Below are 23852 nucleotides of genomic sequence, written 5' to 3' on the forward strand. Positions count from 1 at the left end.
AACATGTAGCAAATTACGACAGGAAAACAATACCTTTAAACTGGAGAATCCTAACGACTCCCCCTCAGGTCAACATCACAGACCGCCTGATAGGATGCACCGGGAGAAAAATTCTGAGGGACTCAATTCAAGGGCATCCTATAAAACTCGGACCGGCACTCTTCCAATCTCTCAAGATCATGCAAAATAAGGAAAAGACGAAGGAACGGCCACAGACTTAACAACTACAGAGTCATGAGAACTCAGTGCCAGGTGGGATCCTGCACGGGATCCTAGAACGGAAAAAGACCATCAGGGAGAGAAACTGGTGAAATTCAAATAGATTAAGTACTTCGGTTAGTAAGATAGTGCCAAGGTTAATGTCTTAATTTTGATAAACTCTCTGAGTATGTAAGAGGGTAACATAAGGAGAAGATGGGTGAAATACATAAGGGAACCACCTGTACTATTTTTGCAACTCTCTTATAAATTAAATTTCTAATAACGTTTTGAGAAATCTTACCATGTTGGCTTCCAAATTATTTCCAATAATTTACCCTCCCACCACTTGTAGGAGAATATCTGTTTTCTCACATAAATAACACACAAACTTTTTAATGTCTGGTAATCTCATCAGTAGTAATATTTTAAAAATACATTTCCTTAGTTATGAGCATAAATGAACATCTTTTCATCCACTGGCCATTTGTATGTTCATTTTAGTGAAATACCTTTCCATAGTCTTTGCCCACTTTAAACTGGAGTGTTCACCTTATTGATTTGTAAGAGCTCTTCGTATATTAAAGATAAACTAATTTTTGGTCTTATGTAATTTTTTTCTCAATTTTTCATTTGTTTTTTGACTTTGTGAAATTTTCTGCCCATAGTTTTTGGCTGTTGGTATTTTTAAAATAACCTAATCTTGTCCATCTTTTATTGCTTCTGGATTTTTTAGATTTAGAAAGACATTTCCTACTCTGAGTTCTGAAATATATTTACCCATATACCATATCTCCTCTCAACATATCTGTGATTTCATACTTATATTTAAACTAGAGGCCCAGTGCACAAGTTTGTGTACCAGTGGAGTCCCTTGGCCTGGCCTGCGGGATCGGGCCAAAACCAGCTCTCCGACATCCCCCAAGAGGTCCCGGATTGCAAGAGGGTGCTGGCCACACCGAGACCCCAGCGGTGCACCAATGGGGCCGGGGAGGGACGCGGGAGGTTGGCCAGCCGGGGAGGGACCGTGGAGGGGCCCCAGTTCATGTCCAGCCCATCTCACTCAGTCCCAATCAGCAGGACCACAGCAGCAAGCTAACCTACCGGTCAGAGCGTCTGCCCCCTGGTGGTCAGTGCACGTCATAGCGAGAGGTTGAGCGACCTTAGCATATCATTAGCATATTACACTTTGATTGGTTGAATGGAAGACCGGACACTTAGCATATTAGGCTTTTATTATATAGGCTCATTCCTCCACTTAAAATTTTTAATGTAAGGAGTAAGGAAATACAAAGAATAAGGCTTTGTTTTGTTTTTGTAATGGCTAGCCAGTTCTTTCAGTGCCCTTTATGCAAGAATCTATTTTTATCTAGTGCCTTGAAAGGCTATCATGGCCATATACCTAATTCCCTAACAATATCATTTTAGATGGGATCCTTCAATGACCTTTTGTTATTCCAGCAGATATGCCAGTGGGTGGGTATACCTTCAGTCTGAAAACAGACTCTGGATTCGGTTCTCACTTCAGGGAAGTGTGCAGATGACTGTTTAATAATCTCCGTCCTTTCGCCAATCAATACAAAATTTATTGCACAACCACCATGATGAGCAGGTGTTGTGCTAGCACCAGGCAGCTCAGGGTGGTGTTAAGACAGTGGTCGGGCGGAAACCGGTTTGGCTCAGTGGATAGAGCATCGGCCTGCGGATTGAAAGGTCCCAGGTTCGATTCCGGTCAAGGGCATGTACATTGGTTGCGGGCACATCCCCGGTAGGGGGTGTGCAGGAGGCAGCTGGTCGACGTTTCTCTCTCATCGATGTTTCTAGCTTTCTATCCCTCTCCCTTCCTCTCTGTAAAAAATCAATAAAATATATTTAAAAAAAAAAGACAGTGGTCGGCAAACTGCGGCTCGCGAGCCGCAGTTTGTCGACCACTGTGTTAAGAGAACAAATACTGAAGCCCAATGGCCAGAGTCGGGTCCTGGTCCCTCTTAGCAGCTGCAGGATCCATCTGTGCCTCACTGTCCTCCTCGGGTTTTGGAGGATCAAATGAGTTACAACATGACAAGTGCTTAGCACCACTTCTGGCACACAGTAATTGCTCAATAAATGTTGACCATTATTATTATTCAAGGTGGAAAAATGAATAACAAATTATTTCTAGATCTAGTCTTTTCCTATACGATGATGAATATTTTCCTCCCACAATCAACCTACTTACTAGGAACCAGCCGCCCGCATTCCTCCTATCGACTCTTCTGCCCGCTGTAGCTGTAGTAACTGCCACCACCTGGGGCTGACTCACAGCCGCCCCTGCAGCAGCAGACGTCCCAGACCAGGCCCATCACATGAAAAAGAGGGGCTCGGGGAGGCTGAACCCAAGTGCGGTCTCCGAAGCCCCTCTCGGTGGCCCAGGGCTCCGCTGGCTGGCTGGTGTGGACGAAAGGGGCCAATGCTGACCTGACAAGCTCAGGAAAGCCTTCGTGGTGGCCTTGCAAACTCAGAGACGAAAGTAACCACAAAGAATGGTCTGAGCCCTAGCTGGTTTGGCTCGGTGGATACAGTGTCCGCCTGCGGACTGAAAGGTCACAGGTTCAATTCCAGTCAAGGGCACATGCCCGGGTTGCAGGCTTGATCCCCAGTAGGGGGCCTCCAGGAGGCAGCCAATCAATGATTCTCTCTCATCATTGATGTTTCTCTCTCTCTCTCTCTCTCTCTCTCTCTCTCTCTCTCTCCCTCTCTCCCTCTCCCTTCCTCTCTGAAATCAACAACAACAAAAATTTTTTTAATAGCCATAACCGGTTTGGCTCAGTGGATAGAGCATCGGCCTGCGGACTGAAGGGTCCCAGGTTCGATTCCGGGCAAGGGCATGTACCTTGGTTGCGGGCACATCCCCGGTAGGGGGTGTGCAGGAGGCAGCGGATCGATGTTTCTCTCTCATCGATGTTTCTCTCTATCCCTCTCCCTTCCTCTCTGTAAAAAATCAATTAAATATATATTTAAAAAAAATTTTTTTTTAATGGTCTGAAATTAAAACTCTTAACTAAAAGCACTTATGGTGGGTAGTCATGTCCTAGGCTGTATCTTCCCTGACAAAGGCCAATCTTGACCTTAACTGAGCCTGTTGTCTTTTTGCCTCTATGATAGCCTATCGTTGGAATGTCAAAGCAATTTTTCCTTTTTTTCAGACCCCTCCAAGCACAGGCACCGCTCTGAGGAGACCATAATCCCCTCACTGTTATCGAGGTAATTAACTGTTAACTATCCTGCACCCTCCTCGGTAAAAGAAGTCTGTGTCTATCAGTTCACTTTTTACCCAGCCCCAGAGGTTTCCCTGCTTTGCCTTCTCCCACCTCCCTAATCTATCACCAACGGCCTCAATGTAACCCACTAACGTCTCCTCTTTGGATCGTAATGTGTAAAACAAGGTGAAAAACCACCATTCTCCAGAGCATTATCTTAATTCCTGGAGATTCTGCTTTCCAGCAACTGTCAACAGTTTGGCTCAAATAAGCTCACAGAAACGACTGACAGGTTTGAACGTTTCTTATGTGAAGCCCAGGGAGGCATGCAGCCGCCCGGGGCAGTGTCAGGGGAGCCTGGGCTCCGGACGGACGCGGGGCTGCCCAGGGAAGAGGGGGCCCCTGCGGAAGGCCGGCCCAGCACTCCTGCGTCAGGCCTGCCGGTGCTCCACCACGGACTTCCGGGACCGTGGCAGCCACTGCTGCGGGACAGAAGGGACAGACACAGGGGAGACATGACAAAGACCGAGAGGACTTCAGGCAGGAATTCAGAGCCAGCGTTTACAGCTGTCCAAGACGATAAACATCCTCCTTTCCCCACCTGAAATGTTCGGGCACGGAGGCAGCGATGAAAGTGGATGGGAGCCGAAACCGGTTTGGCTCAGTGGATAGAGCGTCGGTCTGCGGACTGGAAGGTCCCAGGTTCGATTCCGGTCAAGGGCATGTACATTGGTTGCGGGCACATCCCCGGTAGGGGGTGTGCAGGAGGCAGCTGGTCGATGTTTCTCTCTCATCGATGTTTCTAGCTCTCTATCCCTCTCCCTTCCTCTCTGTGAAAAACCAATAAAATATATTTAAAAAAAAAAGAAAGAAAGTGGATGGGAGATATGCTGATATTCATGTCCATTGTCACTTAGGCTTCAGATGGTGTTTTGTCTCGTATTTGATTACGGGTATCTGAACACACTAAAAAAATGATTAACCTTGATTAACTAACCCCTGCGACCCCCGGCTCCCCGGCAGTGAAAGTGTGTGTTGCTGCACTGCAAGTCCCCTGGTAAATTGGAAAAGGCACATAAACACCGCAGATTCTTTCTGACTGGCTTAATTTTTTAAATTTGGTCTAAATTTTGTTAAAATTATTGTTGGCTTATAAGACAAAAATTTTTATAAGAGAACGGAGACCTCTGATTATTATTTTTTTTTCTTAAAGAAAGAGCATATGAAAATGGGCAACCTGCCAAATGCATCAGCCCCTTGAATCGCCTAGTGCAGTGGTCAGCAAACGGCGGCTCGCGAGCCACATGCGGCTCTTTGGCCCCTTGAGTGTGGCTCTTCCACAAAATACCACGTCCTGGGCGAGTCTATTTTGAAGAAGTGGCGTTAGAAGAAGTTTAAGTTTAAAAAATTTGGCTCTCAAAAGAAATTTCAATCGTTGTACTGTTGATATTTGGCTCTGTTGACTAATGAGTTTGCTGACCACTGTCCTAGTGCGATATTTTCCCTTTCACTTCCCTGTTTTCACAGAGGGGTTTTTAATCGTATGGGCAAATAGAAAGGAGCAAGCAGATCAGGTTAGTTGTTTGACCCACGTCACCAAGGCAGGGAAACTGGGCTCTCTGAGGGGGGGGTGGGGGGGGGGAGCCTGCACCTTTGTTCTTTCTCAGGAAACGGCCTCCCCTGGAGGTTCAGAAGTCACGGTGTGAGCAAACAGACCTGAGAATACGCCCAGAGGTGGGTGCAGTACTTGCTCACCAACACGTTTTTGAGAGTTTAAAATTATTCTCCCCTGTCCCAAGAATGTCTCCAAGTCAGGTCAGCAAACCAAGGCCCAGGCGCCACAGCTGGCCCGTGTTGTAAATCCAGTTTTACTGAACACAGCCATGCCCATTCCGTTAAGTATTGCTGACGGCTGCTTTCTGGCTGCCAGGCAGAGGTTGAACAGCTGAGACAGAGATCTTAGGGTTATTATGAGGATTAAACCAGTTAAAGTATTTATTATCTGGACCTTTAGGGAAAGTTTGTCAATGTCTGCTCCAAACTATGAGGGTTAATGACCAAGTCCATTGTGTTCTCCTTACATTACTTTAAAAACAGAATCTCCTCCTCTCACTTTCCGGTCCGCAATCCTATATAATCCTATATAATAAAAGGCTAATAGGCAAATTGACTGAACGGTGGAATAACCGGTCGCTATGACGTGCACTGACCACCAGGGGGCAGACACTCAACGCAGGAGCTGCCCGCTGGTGGTCAGTGCACTCCCACAGGGGGGGCGCTGCTCAGCCAGAAGCCCAGAAGCTGGGCTCATGGCTGGCGAGTGCAGCAGTGTTGGCAGGAGCCTCTCACCCCCCCACCCCTGCAGCCGACTGATGTTTCTCAGATCCATGTTTCTCTCTCTCTATCCCTCTCCCTTCCCCTCTAAAATCCATTTAAAGAAATTAATGTGCATATTTAGTGTTATGTAGTGGAAACACCAAAAAGAAAGATGGATGAGTGAAAGGAACCAAATTCCATCCTGTTTTTTTTCCAGCACTTGGGATTTCTGAAGAAAGGCCACCTCCCCCCATGCACACGAAGACTTATCTCAGCAAGAGCGCCCACATTTTCCCTTCAGTTCAGGAGTCAGCAAAATGCAGCCCGAGGACTGAATGCTGCCAAACACCTGTTTCTGTACACGGCCCGAAAGCTTAGATTTTAAATGGCTGGAAGAAAATCAAAAGAATAATACTCATGACACGTGAAATAACAGAGATCTAGATGTGATAGGCTAGACCCTCCAGTTCTGATAGCACTGAAATCAGAGAACTATAGTTTTGTTTTGTTTTTTTCAATATATTTTATTGATTTTTTACAGGGAGAGATAGAGAGTTAGAAACATCAATGAGAGAGCGCCGAATCCTAACCACTAGACCACCAGGGAGATTAGAAACATCAATGAGAGAGAAACATCGATCAGCTGCCTCCTGCACACCCCCCACTGGGGATGTGCCTGCAACCAAGGTACATGCCTTGACCAGAATCGAACCTGGGACCCTTGAGTCCGCAGGCCGACGCTCTATCCACTGAGCCAAACCGGCCAGGGCCAGAGAACTATACTTAATTTTTTTTTCTAAATCACTCATCCTATATAATAAAAGGGCAATATGCAAATCGACTGAACAGCTGAACGACCGGTCGCTATGACACACACTGACCACTGGGGGAGTGCTGCTCATCCAGAAGCCCAGAAGTGGGCTCATGGCTGGCGAGTGCAGAGGTGGTGGTGGGAGCCTCTCCCGCCTCCACAGCAGCGCTAAGGATGTCCTACTGCCTGCTCAGGCCCGCTCCCCGTCAGGTGGACATCCCCCGAGGGCTCCCAGACTGCGAGAGGGTGCAGGCCAGGCTGAGGGACACCCCCCTCCCCCCAAGTGCATGAATCTCATGCACCGGGCCTCTAGTTAGTATATAATTTTGTCTCTTCTAAAATTTGTCAAGGCAATACTTTTAAAAACTGGTAATAGCCAAAGTTTCAGCCCAACTGTGCTTCAAAAGACTGCTGCCCTGGCCAATGTCACATGGAGCAGAACCACTCAGCTGAGCCAAGCAACCTACAGACCCCTGAGCAATAAAAAAATGACAGTTTCAAGTTTGGAGGTGATTTGTTACAGAACAATAGATAATCACAATGCAAACTGTTGCCCTGGCCAGTGTGGCGCAGCTGGTTGAGCATCATCCTGTGCACAGAAAGGTTGCCAGTTCGAGGTCACCCAGTTGATTCCCAGTCAGGGCATATGCCCAGGTTGTAGACTCAAGTTGGTCAGGGTGCATGTGGGAGGCAGCAAATCCGTATCTTCTGTTGCTCCCTCTCTCTTTCTCTCTCTCTCTCCCTCTCTAAAATCAATAAAGATATATTTTAAAAAACACAAACTCTCAAGTAAAAAAAGTTCCAAAATATAAAAAGGAATGATACATACAAGCTATGGTGAGAATAGAATGCATAGAGAAAAGAAAGAGTAGAAATAAAGCTTTCACTTTTTATTTTCCACAATCTTTTTCTCCTCAATGAGCATATTTTTAATACAAAAGCCAAACAATAACAATAAAAAAATTAAGATGTGCCCTAGCTGGTTTGGCTCAGTGCTTAAAGCATTGGCCTGCGGGCTAAAGGGTCCCAGGTTTGATTCCGGTCCCAGGTTCGATTCCGATCAAGGGCACATGCCTGAGTTGTGGGCTCCATCCCCAGTAGGGGATGTGCAGGAGGCAGCCAATCAATGATTTCTCTCTCATCATTGATGTTTCTCTCTCTCTTTCCCGCTCCCTTCCTCTCTAAAATCAATAAAAATATATTTTTTAAAAAATTAAGAAGGAAGATATACAGTACATTGGTACTATTAGCCAGTTTAGAAGCTGTATTTTTGGCGTTCCCAGATTAAATCATGGTATTTTACAGCTTCCCCTAAAACAAAGTGACTACACCACATGTATGTTCATGAGTTAAGAGAACAAAACAAAACTCATTCAAACAGATGCCAAGGCTCTCTTCTGAGCTGGAACCCATCATTGGGGACACCAAGGAGCAAGAAAGAGCTCTATCTTCCACGGACAGACACAGAGAAGACACGGGTCCCCACCTGGAGCTTCGGGCAGGTGAAGGAGAGGAGCTGGAGAGCAGGGTGAGAATCCGTTTCTACCTGGGCACCTGGCAGTTACTCCCAGCCCTCTGGAATCGCCTGTAAAGGGGTAACCTTCGTGTCTGTCTCCTACGACAGGTGTGAAAATTACATGCCATCCTTCACTTGCCACCAAGTAAACACATGACCATTTTTAGTCTCAGTGTATTCGTTTAAAAAAGGGGGCAAGATCCGTTGTACCTGCCTTAACGGGGTTCTTCGGAGGAGCAAATGAAGGAATTACCTGAGGCTAAAATAAGAAAGCGGCTGTCTGCAGCAGGGCTCGGGCATCCCTGAGGTTGCAGAAGATGCTCCAGAGCTGGGGAAGGGAATCCCAGAAGTTACATTTATTTTTACCCAAACAGCAGGCTAGCAGCTATGTTTTAGTGATACAAGTATGACATGTAATAACTTAAATTATACTATGTTTGTACTAATTGTGCTGGTAATTTTATACTGTTACATGACACTAATTTTACTACACTACAGCAAAATACTAGCTGCTAATAAAAGTAGAAACTGGCCCTGCCTCCTCACTGAGGCTCTCTGTCCGGGGTCACGCGCCCCCACCCTCCCAAGTGCCTGAGGCGCTCCTTTGCCGTCAGGACTTGCACAGAGAAGTGGATTGACATATTGTAACTAAACTAAACATTGAAGAGGATATGAAACTTTATGATTCCTATAAAAAGCACAAATTAGGTTACACTCATAAACGCAAGCACAGGCAAACACAAGCCCGGTTTGGAAGGTCCATGCTTCTCGCCCAGAGTCAGCTCTGCCTGAGCCACATCATGAAGTAAAAGACTCTGGCCTGACCAGAAACAGGCCCCACATACTCAAAATTCAAGAAGCAGTATCTGAAATGGGGTTTCACTTCCCCCGTCATTAACGATGAATCCAGCCCTAAGTGTATATTGGGCCTTGAGATGCAAGACAATAGCACATGTATTTGTATGGGGAGAGCTAAAGGTTATTTCACTGAGATATAACTGACATATCCTCTATACTAATAAAAGCATAATATGCTAATTAGACCAGATGTCCTCCCAGACATCCTTCTGGACAAAGGTGGGGCTGCGAGGGAAGCCCGGGTGCCGGGTGCCAGAGGGAAGCCGGTGCCAGCAGCCAGGGTAAGGAAGACCTACTCTTTTTTTTTTTTTTAAATATATTTTATTGATTTTTTTACAGAGAGGAAGGGAGAGGGATAGAGAGTCAGAAACATCGATGAGAGAGAAACATCAATCGGCTGCATCCTGAACACTCCCCACTGGGGATGTGCCCGCAACCAAGGTACATGCCCTTGACCGGAATCGAACCTGGGACCCTTGAGTCCGCAGGCCGATGCTCTATCTACTGAGCCAAACCGGTTAGGGCAGGAAGGCCTACTCTTGCACAAATTCTGTGCATCGGGCCTCTAGTATAATAATAAAAGCTTAATATGCTAAGTGTCCAGTCGGCCATTCAACCAATGAAAGTGTAATATGCTAATGATATGCTAAGGCCCCTCAACCGCTCGCTTTGATATGCACTGACCACCAGGGGGCAGACACTCCAACTCATAGGTCAGCTTGCTGCTGGGGTCCGGCCCATCAGGGCTGAGTGAGATGGGCCAGACATGACCTGGAGCCCTCCTGCAGTCATTCCCCGCTGGCCAACCTCCAGCATTCCTCCCCAGCCCCAGATCATGCACCGGTGGGGTCCCTCGGCCTGGCCTGCACCCTCCCACAATCCAGAACCCCTCAGGGGATGTCAGAGAGCTGGTTTCGGCCCTATCCAGCCCCATCCGCAGGCCAGGCCAAGGGACCCCACTGGTGCACAAATTCATGCACTGAGCCTCTAGTAACATATATAAGTTTTAGGTATTAACCTTTTGCACTCAGATGTCGAGTGTGACTCGACACGGTTAGCATTAGAATAAAGGAATCGAGAAAAAAACCAAGCGAGTGCAAAGGGTTAAACATTTTTTACTAATGAGAACGATTAAAAAAAATCTGGAAATCACAGCACACTACAAAATGTATCATTAAATAGTATTTTACATATATATTCTTACTGTCAGGCACTAATCAATCTTCAAAGATCTTAGTTGGAAGAAGTATTATGAACACAACCCTGAAGGGTTTGAAAGAAAAATAAGATCAAAATGTAAAAATCTGACAAGGCATGCATTTTTTTTTTTTTTCTGAAAGTGTAGGAAATTTCTGTGTGACGCTAAGCAGACTCTCTGGGAATTTAGGAAACACTTCTTTAACTTCAAGCCAAGTCTCTCTTTTAATGTATTTCATCAGTAACTTGAAAGTCTAAAAAACCATCACCATCAAAGAATGCTTTTTGGGGAGGCAAATGAAATACCACTCACACCTTCCTAAGGTGAGAGCAAAGGCCTATGAAGACCATTCCTCTCCTTTTGCAAATGTTTAAAAAAGTTAACAAAGTGGGTGTTTTTTTTCTGGAGGGGGAGGCAAGGGGTTGTTTACCCCCCCAAAAAAAATTTTCTTACCCCAATTATGGATATTATTTCTCATGTTAGGTCATTGAAAAAGAAATGAATCTTTTCCTCAGGCAACTTATTTTTTTCTAAAGATAAACATAATAACAATAGTACAACTGAATTAAAGCCCCGGGCACAGGGGCTCTCAGCCCTCACCCCAGTCTCCCTCCTCCCTCCTGGTCACCCCAGGCAGTCTGAGGAGACAGGGGGTGGCCTTCAAGCTCCCTTTCACTCTCTGCTCACCACAGCCTGGGTGGTGACACTCCACCTTCCAGCTCTCCCCTGTGGAGGCGGTTCCCCCAGGCCCTGCCGGCTACCCTGCGTAGGGAGCTTCAGATGCAGAAACCGAGCTGGAACAAGCACAGGATTGTCAGCCGGGTCAGCAGTGCCCTCCCTGCTAGGGGAAGGTGGCCACATAAATAAGACTCAAGGTAGCCCTGGGCCTGACCAGGTCAACCATCTTCACTGCGGTTTCTGCGCAGCCCCCCTCCCCCGCCCCGAAAAAATATATAAATGCAAAACCTTTGCATTCCCCATCAACAACTGGACCAGCAGTCAGAAAGCAGATGGCATCCTTAGCTCCTAACAGCAACCTCACTGCAATCTGACCCCTCCCTCGCTCCCCAGCACTCCTTCCTCTCATCTTTGGTTGAGCAAAACCAATAGAAAAAAAAGGTGATCACTTCCCCATAGGAGAACAAAATATGTCTTGAAGAGCTAACCTTTCCCCTTTAAGCATCTTAAGAATTCAGTGTCTTTTTCACCGGGTGACACCTTCAACACTGAGTTCTGGCCTAAGGACACTAAGTGTCAGCAAGTTGCTGGTTTCTATTTACAAATAAAGTAACATTCCTCTTTCCTAATAGCAGGAGCTTAAGTTTTTAATCTTCGGATGACAGGAGGAGGAGGAGCTAGAATGCCCCAAGCTACCCCACAAGGACCTCCTGGAAATGACACTGCTCCCCAGGTCCCACGCTCCGAAAAAATTCAGAAATACTAAAACTGCCTAAATTGGAGTCAAAGGGATGGCCTTAAGCCAAACACCGCGTCACTCTCCAGCGCTGTTCAGTATTTCATCCGGCTGTTGGACATGTCAGTAATCCGCCCCTAGGAATGTCCCTCCACCTTTGCATAATGTCAGGCTGTGGGCCCTCGGGACCCCAACCAGACAAAGGACATCTCGAAAGCACAAGTTTGAGGCAAATTTAGAAATGGGACGTCTGCAAAGTGGCTAGCATCACCATGGCATTCCGAATAGAATAATGATTCTGAAGATCCGCTGAAAAGACCATTTATCAAAATAGATTATCTTCCCCACGTTGCTTTACCAAAGAAAAAAACAACACACACACATTAAAAACATGAAACAGGGCGTAAATATAGAGTGTATAAACCCCGAAGACCCTCTTTACAGCAGAGCAAAAGTTTGTGGACCCTTCACACGGCCGAAGGTGGGCAAGGCAGGAGGGGGCCTGGCGCACCCCTAACGCGGGCTCCGGCGGCGCGGTCCGCGGACCCGGTCACCTGCCAGGACACGACCGCGGCCAACGTGGGCACCCGAGGCGGCCGGGCGCGCCGGGCTGGGGAGGCGGAGGGAGGGCGGGGAGGCGGGGTGCGCGGCGCCGCCGGCCCTCCCGGCCGCCCTCGTGCCCATCACGCCCACGAGACAAGCGCCGGTGCGACTTGGGGGGACGCACGCTTTGGGCTTTGGAGGCTGACGCGCGTGATCAGGCGAAGAACACAAAGAAAGGCCCGCATCGCCCCAGACTGGCCTCCGCAGGGGCGGGCAACCCTCGCACGGCCCCTGCGCGCCGGGGGACGGAGCCTGGCGGGTCCCGACAGCCCCGAGGCCAGGGCTCCGGAGCGGGGAGGTGCGGAGCAGGGCCCAGCGGACTCCGGGAGCAGGCTGCAGCCGCGGCGTGAGCCGGCCGGTGTCTCCCGGGGCCGGCACCGAGTCCCTGGGGCCGAACCCCGGGCGGAGGAGGGGCGGAGAGGAGGAAGCAGCCGGGGCGCCGGGCGGCCAAGGGCGCGCCGAGGAACGCGCGCCAGACACTCACCTCCTGCCGCGGCTCGGGCGGCCGCTCGGCGCTGCAAGCCCGGCTCCCAGGTCCCCCGGCCGCTCTCCCACCGCCGCCGCCGCCACCGCCGCCGGCCCCGCGCTCCGCTCGCTCCGCGCCGCGCGCCTCCGGCCTCCGCAGCGGCGAGTCCCCGCCCCCGGCAGCGCCCGCGGCGCGGGGAAGAGGCGGCGCCTGGAGCGCACAGAGGCCGGGCCGGGGCCGCCGGGGCCGCGCCCGGACGCCGGCCACACGGTGCGCGCGCCCGAGCCGCGGCCGCCCCTCGGCGGGAGCCGGGAAACCGCGCAGCGCCCCTCCTGGCCGCCCGGCCGCCGCCCCTTCTCTTCCAGGGGCCCCGGGCCAATGTGAGCGGTCCCGACGCCTCTTTGGGAGGCGGGGAGGTGGGGCGCGGCGGGCGGCGGAGCGAAGGGACCTGGAGAGCCAATTCCTCCCACGCCCCCTGGACTCCAGGGGATTTTCCGGAAAGCAGAGCCCGCCACGCCCAGCGCCACACACCTGGCCACACTCAGGTCTCCTTCGGCGGTCCAGGCCCACACTGCTCCGGGTAGAGGAGCCAGTGAAAAGTGGATGTTTGCGGGGGAGGAGGGTTTTTTGTGTTTTTCTAATTCCACATCCATTCCGGGTTGGCCCTAATCCCCCCTGGACTGTTATCTCTCAAACCCAGTTTTTGGAGCTGTGGCACTCCGACTTCTTGCGACAGATACAACGAAGGTTCCTGGGCGCACGCGGTTTGGAAAGCACTGTCAGGTCATACCTCCCGGAGGGGATGCCACAAAACGAGGGTCCTCCAGGGTTCCTACGCTAGAAAATTCTACAGCAGCGGTTCCTAACCCTGACCGCACGGGGCGGAGTTAGAATTATCTGGGAGCTTTTAGAATATTCAGGTGCTAGGGTCCCACCGCTGGAGTTGTGAGGCCAAATGTTGATATTCGTGTTTGTTTTAAAGCTTCCCAGGTAATTCTAACAGGTGGCCAGACTGAGAAACCTTCTCCCAGAATTATCACTTTTGGAACCTACCTCGCTCTGCTGTCTGGGAAAGGAACCCTTCCTCTCACCCCTCCCAAATCCCAACAACAATAACAACAACAACAAGGAAATACACAAACTCCCAAGGGAATGCTTACAGCCAAACTGTTTTCACCCTGAACAAAGACTCACCTTGAAGAAAGTGACCAAGATAACTTTACACCTCCTGACCATGGATCCCCTTAACTGCCAGAAAAGACCTTTATGAGCCAAAATCTCCTCACTGAATTATGAGCGGACAATAATGACCCCTGGAGAGTCACGTTGTACCATATTCCAAAGTGAGTTACTCACTGTCAGACTGCCACCTGGTCAGACCAAATGTTCAAAAGCCGAGGGTGTGTTGGACATCAGCTTGGCTTTTCCAAGGACTTGACTTGTATCACTTCGCTCTTCTCGCCTTAGTGTCCATATCCAGGTTTGGGGACAGATACAGTAAGTTTCCCTGATTGCTCCTTTTGGCTCTCTTCGATTGGAACCCCCCAAAATTTCATCTCATTTGCCTGTTAGTAGGTCTCCATTTATCTGCAACTAATTAGTCAGCAATGACTCAGCCAGTGATCATTTTTTTATGGAACAGGTCCGTATGTCTAAGTCCTAGGGCAGCTGGCTGAATTAACTACATCTTTACTGAGGAGGAATCAGTCCTTTTCAAGTTTCATGAGAACCTTTATGACAGAATTTGGAATTTTTACGATGCTGTTATATCTAAATCTATATATATAACATAAATACAGTATATATTGCATATATAAATATTGGATTTACATTCCTTACGTTTTCTATTTCCTCAAGGCTTCTTACCCACAGTATTTAGCCTAATCAGTTGCTGGCCCTAAAGACTCAACTGGACATATTTTGATTAAAATGTTCCAGGGGCTGTGGTGGCTGGTGGCTGGTGGGCAGCGTGATTTGCCTGTTCAGTATCCTTCCCTCACTTGCTAATGGCACCTGCTTTTCAAACAGGAACCTCCCCCCTACTCTCCAAGGGATGCAGCCTTGATAGGACTGTCAATCTCAAGGGGGTGGGGGGTGGGGGAGAGAGAAGGCACTTTGTATTAGTTTTCTATTTGCTGCCCCAACAGTTTACCACAAACCTAAATCAGTCAAAACCCACGCCGTTTTATAGGTCAGAAATCTCACTGGGCTGCATTCCTCTCTGGACTCTCTAGGGATGACCCATTTCCTGTCTTTTAGGACCTCTAGAGGCTGCATGCATTCCTCAGCTGTGACCCTCTTCCTGCATCTCCCAACTCAGTAGCATCTTTCTCAGCCTGCTTCTCTAGTCACATCTCTCCGATCCGGCTGGGCAGGGTTCTCCACTTCTAAGGACCCTGTGATCATATGGGTCCCACCCAAATAATTCAAGATAATTTCCCCACCTCAAGGTCCTTAATTTCATCACAACCGTAAAGGCCCTTTTGCCGTGTAAGGTAGCCTTCGCAGGTTCCAGGGATGACGGCGTGAATGTGTTGGAGGGCCATGTGTCAGCCTTCCCACAGACCCCTGACCTAGGCTGGTCCTTCACTCTGTTTCTGGAATGAACAAAGGGATGACCAAGGACTGGAAGTATTGATATGCACCTACCTCCGGAATGGCTCCCTAGACCTGCAGGGCTGGCTCCTGCTTCACTCCTCAATTTGTCCTTCAATCCTTAGACGTTCCCCATAGCCTAGAGTTTGCTAGGATTAAATGTAAGACATCACAGAACAGCGTCAGTGCGGTATGGGGACACGCGGTTTCCGACAACAGAAACAACCTCTCTCGTTTTAAGGAAAAGGGAAATGGATTAGACAGATGTCGGTGTCTCACAGAATCAATGGTGAGAATTACTGTCATGATATTGATTGATTTCCAATCCATTTGGAAAACCTAGGCAGCAGAAAACACTGCAAAAGTGATACAGCAGAAAGAGTGGGTGTGGTTTATCTGCCACACTCGGCAGCAGCTTTAAGAAACAGGGCCTTCAGCCAGTCCTTTGTAACACTGGCTCAAGATACACATTGTCAGGAAGGAGCTTCTAACTGGAGGAATTTGATTCCTCCCTAGCGCTAGCAGGGACAATGCCTCCAGTTTCTCTAATGGGATGTGGCCACTAATTTTCATCAAAGCAGGCACCATAGGACTTTCCCCCAAGGAGGTAGGATGCTGGCAGGTGAAAAACTAGCAAATGTCCCCCCACAAATATCCTAAGAGAAATTCAAAGAGCTATGGGGGAGACAGAAGTCATATCTATTTAGGAAAATCAGGAAAGACTATATGGAAAGTAGGTATAGAACAGAGCTGTCATATAGAAATAGAATTCAAGCCACCTATGTAATTTAAAATGTCCTAGTAGCCATATTAAAAATAGTAAAAAGAGCCCTGGCCGGTTTGGCTCAGTGGATAGAGCGTCAGCCTGTAGACTGAAGGGTCCCAGGTTCGATTTCGGTCAAGGGCATGTACGTTGGCTGCGGGCACATCCCTAGTAGGGAGTGTGCAGGAGGCAGCTGATTGATGTTTCTATCTCATCGAAGTTTCTAACTCTTTATCCCTCTTCCCTCCTCTCTGAGATCAATAAAGATATATTTAAAAAAAGAAAAGAAAAAAAAAGTTCCAGCAAAGAACACTTTAAAAGAACCTATATAGTCAATCCCTATTCTTGCTGCACTTACACAAATTATTAGACCAAATTTAATGAGAATAGACTTATTTTTTAAAAAATAGTAAAAAGAAACAAGTGAAAATCAGTTTAATGTATTTTATTTAACTCACAATATCCAGTAAATTATCATTTCAATATGTAACCTATATATATAAAAGTCTAAGCGACTGAACAACCTGTCGACTGGTCGCTATGACATGCACTGACCACCAGGGGCCAGATGCTCAATGCAGGAGCTTCCCCTGATGGTCAGTGCACTCCCACAGCGGGGGTGCCACTTAGCTCACCTGCAGGCGTCAGACACAGGGCTCACAGCTGATGAGCACAGCTGTGGCGGCGCAAGCCTCTCCCAATCGGGACTGACTGGGTACGAGCCTGCAGCAGGTGCAGCAGGGCAGGATGAGCGGATGCGGTAGGTAGCGTTGGACTGCCGGTTTTGGCTGGATCTCCACAGGCCACGCTGAGGGACCCCACCGGTGCACAAATCCGTGCACTGGGCCTCTAGTTAATATAATAAAATGTTAATGAAATATTTTACATGAAATAAAGTGTTTAATGGAAAATTTTAGTTTCAGTTGTTTTAATTTAAATTAAATACGTGTGTTTAACCAATCTCCATGCTTACATGTATTTTCATATTGTTGGTAATGTATCTTCAGAGTATGTACATTCTAAGAGATTTGAGACTTTAATATTTATTGCCAAGTTGCCCTCCAGAAAGCTGTACTAAGTAATAATTCCCTTTCTAGTGCTCTAGACCAGTGGTCGGCAAACTGCGACTCAAGAGCCACATTGCTGTTTGCCGCTCTGTTGACTAATGAGTTTGCCAACCACTGCCTTAGGGAAAAACACTTAAAAAACATTTTAATAATGTACTAATGTCTTTAACCTGAAGTCAAAACTTCTGGGTAAGGGTAATGCCTTACGCAGTGGTGGGCAAACTCATTAGTCAACAGAGCGGCAAACCGCGACTCACGAGCCGCATGTGGCTCAAGAGCCACAGTTTGCCGACCACTACTCTAGACCATATCATCTTTTTAAAAAATAAAAATGAGCATATTGACTTTCATGGAATAGTCGCTTCGTAGTGGCATCCTCTTAGTTACAGTGAGGGGGGAAATATAAGTGAATAAAATATTGTGTCCATCACCTAGTGTATTTGTTTGCATAAGCAGCAAAGCTGTCTTAACACAGCCCGCTGGTGTGGCTCAGTGGGTGAGTGTTGACCCATGGACTAGGCAGTCATGGTTCTGTTCCAGGTCAGGGCACATGCCCCAGTTGTGGGCTCAATCCCCAGTAGGGGGCGTGCAGGAGGCAGCCAATCAAGGATTCTCTCTCATTATTGCTATTTCTCTCTCTCTCTCCCTCTCCCTTCCTCTCTCTGAAGTAAATAAAGACAGTTTTTAAAAAGCTGTCTTAAATATAGTATCTCAAGTGAGGTAAGTTGAGATCATGCTTTATAAATGGTGAAACTCTAAACAAATAAGCATCACCCTTACTACTGCCCAGAGCCCACAACGGCGTGCTGTCTGATAGGGACCAATGAGAGCCTGGTCATTAAGGAGGGGGGTGGGCGGACCTAAACAAGTTACCACCTCATAAATATGAAGCCCAATAGCTAAGGTTGTTCCGTGTTTTCAAAGCCTCCAGACGGAGTTCGGCACAAAAGGTTTGTGTTGTCTTCCTTTTTTCCTTTCTGCCTTTGATCCAGGTGTATCCCAAATGCTTTAATTAGTGTCACCCAAAGGTCTGGTTTACCAGCACCCTATGCCTCCGGTGACATGATCAATTATTCCCTTTCTCAAGATCACAATGTCTATTTCTATTTTCAGACATGACAGTAATTAGATCATTTGTCTTGGTTTTGGACCTGGTAAGAGACCCCAGCAGTTGCTTTTTAATTGTCCCATTTCCCCTTCATCATCATTTCTTAATAGGAAGTCACACAAATTCAAAACTAGTATGCTTTTTATCATCATGCGATTGTATCATTCAAGCGTTAATTTTCTCATAATAATTTTGCAGATTACTATATTTTTATTATCTCATAATCCTGATTATGTTACATACTCTTTTAATGAAGCTGTGTATCCATGTGTATCTGCAAACCCTAATCTTATTTTTTTAATATGATTTAGGTTGATTTTATTACCATTCTGGAAACAGATACAAATTAGAGGAAAACTAGAAGCAAAATTGGCACAACAGATTCTCAATTTCATGATGCATTAAATTTGGAGGCAATTTATCATAAGTGGGAAAAGTTCAAGAGCCCTTAAAGAGATATAATTTTATCTGAAGGTCTAGAACAAAGAAAACTCATCTCTTACTACCCTAAATAGAATTGAGTTCATGGGACCCATTTTCAATAGTGAAACACATGGATTATTCAAGGATTGATTTAAAAATTTTTATTTTCCGCCCTAACCGGTTTGGCTCAGTGGATAGAGCGTTGGCCTGCAGACTGAAGGGTCCGGATTCCGGTCAAGGGCATGTATCTTGGTTGCAGGCACATCCCCAGTAGGGGGTGTGCAGGAGGCAGCTGATGGATGTTTCAAACTCTTTATCCCTCTCCCTTCCTCTCTGTAAAAAAAATCAATAAAACATATATTTTAAAAAATTTTTACTTTCCAAAATAATTTGACACATGAGTCCTTGTATCTGCCACGATGAGGTTGGTAGCCACATTTGGAACTCTCTGTGGGCACTTCAATAGCTGCAAAAATTTTATCTTCTCTGGAAAATTTCTCGGAAAATGATTGTGAGGGGAGAAAATGTGTTGTGTAGTGAAGAGGAAATGTATAGTTCCATAGAGATGCTCTCATTCATTCAGTAAATATGTAGGATTATTTTATTCATTCATTATTTGTTCCACAAAAAAATTATTGAGTATTTACTGTGTCAAGAAGTATTCTACATAATAAACAAATGAAATTGAAACAGACTCATAGACAGAGAGAGTGGGCTGGTGGTTGCCAGAAGGGAGGGGTATTGGGGGACTGGGTGATAAAGGTAAAGGAATTAAGAAGTACTGATTGATAGTTACAAAATAGTCACGAGATGTAAAGTACAGCATGGGGAATATACTCAATAATACTGTAATAACCATGTATGGTGCCGGGTGGGTACTGGAAATAACAGGAGAACATTTTGTAAAGTATATGATTATCGCCCTGCCCGGTTTGGCTCAGTGGATAGAGCGTCGGCCGGCGGACTGAAAGGTCCCAGGTTTGATTCCTGTCAAGGGCATGTACCTTGGTTGCAGGCACCAAGTGGGGGGTGTGCAGGAGGCAGCTGATCGATGTTTCCCTCTCATCGATGTTTCTAACTCTCTATCCCTCTCCCTTCCTCTCTGTAAAAAATCAATGAAATATATTTTTAAAAAGTATATGATTATCTAACCACTATACTGTACACCTGAAACCATACAAAATAATATTAAAAGTCAGCTGTAATTGAAAAATAAAAATTACGCCCTAGCCGGTTGTGGGCTCCATCCCCACTGGGAGGCGTGCAGGAGGCAGCCAATCGATGATTCTCTCTCATCATTGATATTTCTATCTCTTCTCTTCCTCTCCCTTCCTCTCTGAAATCAATAAAAATATATATTAAAAAAAGAAAGAAAATGAAAAACCAACACAATTTTTAAAAAGATGTATTCTAGGCACTGGAGATAGAATGACAAACAGAACGACAAGATTCCTAGTGGGGAAAACAGACCAGTAGGGGAGTTGAGGTGGTAAGTGAAACAAGGTGATGGTAGTGGACAATCATGTCTTCTGGATGAATAAAACTTTTATGATTAATAAGTAATCCTCTATTTCTAATGATGCTTCTTTTTTTTTAAATTTGGCTTTGTCTGATAGTAGTATAGATATAACAACTTTCAGTTACTGTTTAGAAGATACATCTTTTTCCATCTTTGCACCTTCAACCTTTTTTTTTTTAAATATATTTTATTGATTTATTACAGTGAGGAAGAGAGAGGGATAGAGAGTTAGAAACATCGATGAGAGAGAAACATCGACCAGCTGCCTCTTGCACACCCACTACTGGGGATGTGCCCGCAACCAAGGTACATGCCCTTGACCGGAATCGAACCTGGACCTTTCAGTCCACAGGCCGACGCTCTATCCACTGAGCCAAACCGGTTTCGGCACCTTCAACCTTTTTCATTATTATACTTAGCTTATGTTTCTTGTAAGCAGCATGCCATTGAAATTATTTTTATACAGATTGACAGTCTTTGGCTTTTAATAGAAGTATTTATTCCATTCAAATTTAAATTAACTGTTGATATATCAATATCTAATATCTTACTATTTACTCTATTTTTCCCACTTGAACTATATTACCTTTTCTTTACTTTCTTGTCTACTTTTGGATTGATTAAATATTTTTTATTCCTTTTCCCTCCTCTATTTGCTTGTTAATTATACATTATCTCCCTGTTCTTTTAGTGGATACCCTCCATACTACAGCAAACATCCTCAACTTATTGAAAACCAATGTCTATTAGTTCACTCTATCTTAGGACCCTCTCACTCCATTTACCTCCAGCCAACTTATGTGCTATTGCGTTCATGTACTTTAATTCTATAAAGAGAGATCAAGGGAATCCATGCAGTATGTGTACATTTGTATAAAAGAGTGCAAAAATAGACAAAACCAACCTGTGGTCAGTACTGGTTACAGGAGGGTAAAAATTTAGGAAAGTGCAAGAGAGGGGCTTGCTGACAGTGCTCCATTTCATGACCTGGGTGTGGTTCGATAGGTATGTTCAGTTTGTTATAATTCATTAAGCTTACGATTTTCTGTATGATATTATACTTAAAAATCAAGTTTACTAAAAACAAAACAAACACCAATGAACCCACAATGCTACTTGTAAAAGACAAAAAGAGAAAGACTTCTTTGTCCATCCTTGGAAGTGACTAGAACATCAACCCCTTAATCTGAAAAATGGCAACTAAAGAGGGAATCCTAAGCAATAAAATTAGAAAACCATAGTGAGTAAACCCTAATGAAAATAACTGATCCAGGCAAAGATGATTGTACTAGTTACCTATCGCTTTGTAACCGATGACCCCAAAATGTAGCAGCTCACAATAACAAATGTTTATTATCTCATAGTTTCTGTGGATGAGGAAGCTGGGTCTGGCCTAAGTGGGTGCTCTTGGCTCAGGGCCTCCCACAAGGTCAGAGTCAAGGTGCCAGCAGTCATCTCAAGGCTTATAGGAGGAGGACCGGCTCCCAAGTTCATTCATGTGGTTGTTGGCAGATCTCAGCTTGTTGCTGGCTATTGGCCACCGTTACTTGACACATGGACATCTCCGAAAGGCATCTCTGACGATGGCAGCTGGCTTCCTTAGGAGCTAGCAAGTGAGTGAGAACAAAAGAAGGCATCCAAGAGAGAATGCACGTGTTTTTAAAAATACATTTTTATTGATTTCAGAGAGGAAGAGAGAAAGAGATAGAAACATCAATGATGAGAGAATTATCAGTCGGCTGTCTCCTGCACGCCCCCTACTGGGGATCGAGCCCACAGCCCAAGCATGTGCCCCTGACCAGAATGGAACCCGGGACTCTTCAGTCCGCAGGCCAACGCTCTATCCACTGAGCCAAACCAGCTAGGGCTGCACATTTTTATTTTTATTTTTTTGTAGATTAATCTTGAAGTAACAGTCTATCACCTATGATGCATTCTTTTCATGGGAGTAAGTCGTAAGTCTAGCCTACTCTCAGGGGACACAAGCATGTATCCACTAGGAGGTGGGGATCTCTGGGGGCCTCGCAGCGGGTGCTACCATTGTCATCTGTGGATGAAAGCCATTAGATGAAAGGTTGGTGGGGAACTTTATAAAAAGGCACCAGGCTGTCACCACCTGGATGCATTACTCAGTCTTACAGTCACTAAACTAGGGACAACCAGATATTATTTGTCTTTTATGGTGAGGCAACCTGAAGTACACAGCACCACCTAGTGAATTTATTCTTTGCAAAAAGAGGTGAGCCTGAATATAATCAAGCCACTGCAAACATCCAATTTACAAGGAATATGGATGATAGAAGAAGAAGTTAAATGACCCCCTGAGGTACAAATCTAGATTGTGGAAACTTCTACAGGACAATGGACCAATTTCTTCAGTAAGTCAATTACAAGAAAAAAAAAAAAGTGAGGAATTGCTCTAGATTAAAAAATCTTTGAGAGACCAAATGCAGTCCTTAATCTTGCATGTATTCTGATTGAAACAGACCAACTGGAAAAAGATAGTTTTGAGACAACAAGGGGACTTAAAATATGGATAAATAGATGGTAGTAAGGAATTACAATTTTTCTTGGTATAATAATGGCAGTGTGGCTATGAAAGAAGATGTCGATACTTTTCTGAGATGCACACCAAAGTATGTAAGGATAGTATGTTAGATCCGAAACCTAAGATTTGCTTTAAAATAGTTCAGCATCCACAGCAAACACAACAATAGGAATAGATGAAATGAGTGTGGTAAAATCTTAAGTGTTGAATGTAGTTTAAAAAGTTTCATAATAAAATAGGAAGAAAAATGTCAGGACTAGATGATTTTATAACTAAGTTCTGGCTAGACTTTAAAGATCTAGCTTTAAAATATTTCCAATGTTATTTAAAAGGCTATGGCCCCAAATAAAAAGATGAAAACTCCCCAATTCATTTTATTTATTTATTTATTTATTTATTTATTTATTCCTCACCCGAGGATATTTTCCCATTGATTTTTAGGGAGAGTAGAAGAGAGAGGGAGAGACAGAGAGAAACACATCAATTGGTTGCCTCCTGTATGAGCCCAGACCAGGGCCTGGGCCAGGCATGTGCCCTTGGCTGGAATCAAACCTGGGACCCTTTGGTCTGCAGGCCGACACTCTATCCACTGAGTCAAACTGGCTAGGGCCCCAATTCATTTCATGAAGGTAACACAACTTGTAAACCTTTTTTGGTAAAGTATAACATGCACGATAAAACTTTACGGTTGTTGCCCTGGCCCGTTTTGCTCAGTGGGTAGAGCATCGGCCTGTGGACTCAAGAGTCCCAGGTTCGATTCTGGTCAAGGGCATGTACCTTGGTTGCGGGCACATCCCCGGTAGGGGGTGTGCAAGAGGCAGCTGATTGATGTTTCTTTCTCATTGATGTTTCTGGTTCTCTATCCCTCTCCCTTCCTCTCTGTAAAAAATCAATATATTAAAAAAAAACTTTACAGTTGTTAAATGTATGGCTTGAGGAATTTTTGCATACTGAACATACTTGAGTAGATAGATTTTAAAAACCCAGAATATTGTGAGAACCCAGAAACCTCCCTCAGACCAATTGCTAGACAGTACCTTCTGCTGAAGATATCCACTATGCTGAAGCCAAATCTGATTTTTAAAATTGGTGCAAAAATGAAAACCACAGAATAACTTCTCTTATATAGAGGTGAATTTTAAAAATATTAGGAAATAGAATCTAGAAATATATTCTAATATCGACACAATCACAATCACATGTTATTAAG

At 45.7% G+C, this 23852-nt stretch overlaps 1 protein-coding gene across 1 annotated transcript in view; it reads right to left on the reverse strand.

Annotated features, from left to right (window-relative positions):
• GOLM1 (golgi membrane protein 1) overlaps window positions 1–12718 on the reverse strand; it is a 41623-nt gene extending 28905 nt beyond the window's left edge. The window contains exon 1 of the mRNA XM_008142015.3: window positions 12638–12718. The gene's annotated coding sequence lies outside the window, so the exon portion shown is untranslated. The remainder of the gene's footprint in view (window positions 1–12637) is intronic.
• Window positions 12719–23852: the final 11134 nt, after the last annotated feature.

This window comes from Eptesicus fuscus, chromosome 15 (genome assembly GCF_027574615.1).
Source record: "Eptesicus fuscus isolate TK198812 chromosome 15, DD_ASM_mEF_20220401, whole genome shotgun sequence".
In the NCBI taxonomy this organism is placed as follows: Eukaryota; Metazoa; Chordata; class Mammalia; order Chiroptera; family Vespertilionidae; genus Eptesicus; species Eptesicus fuscus.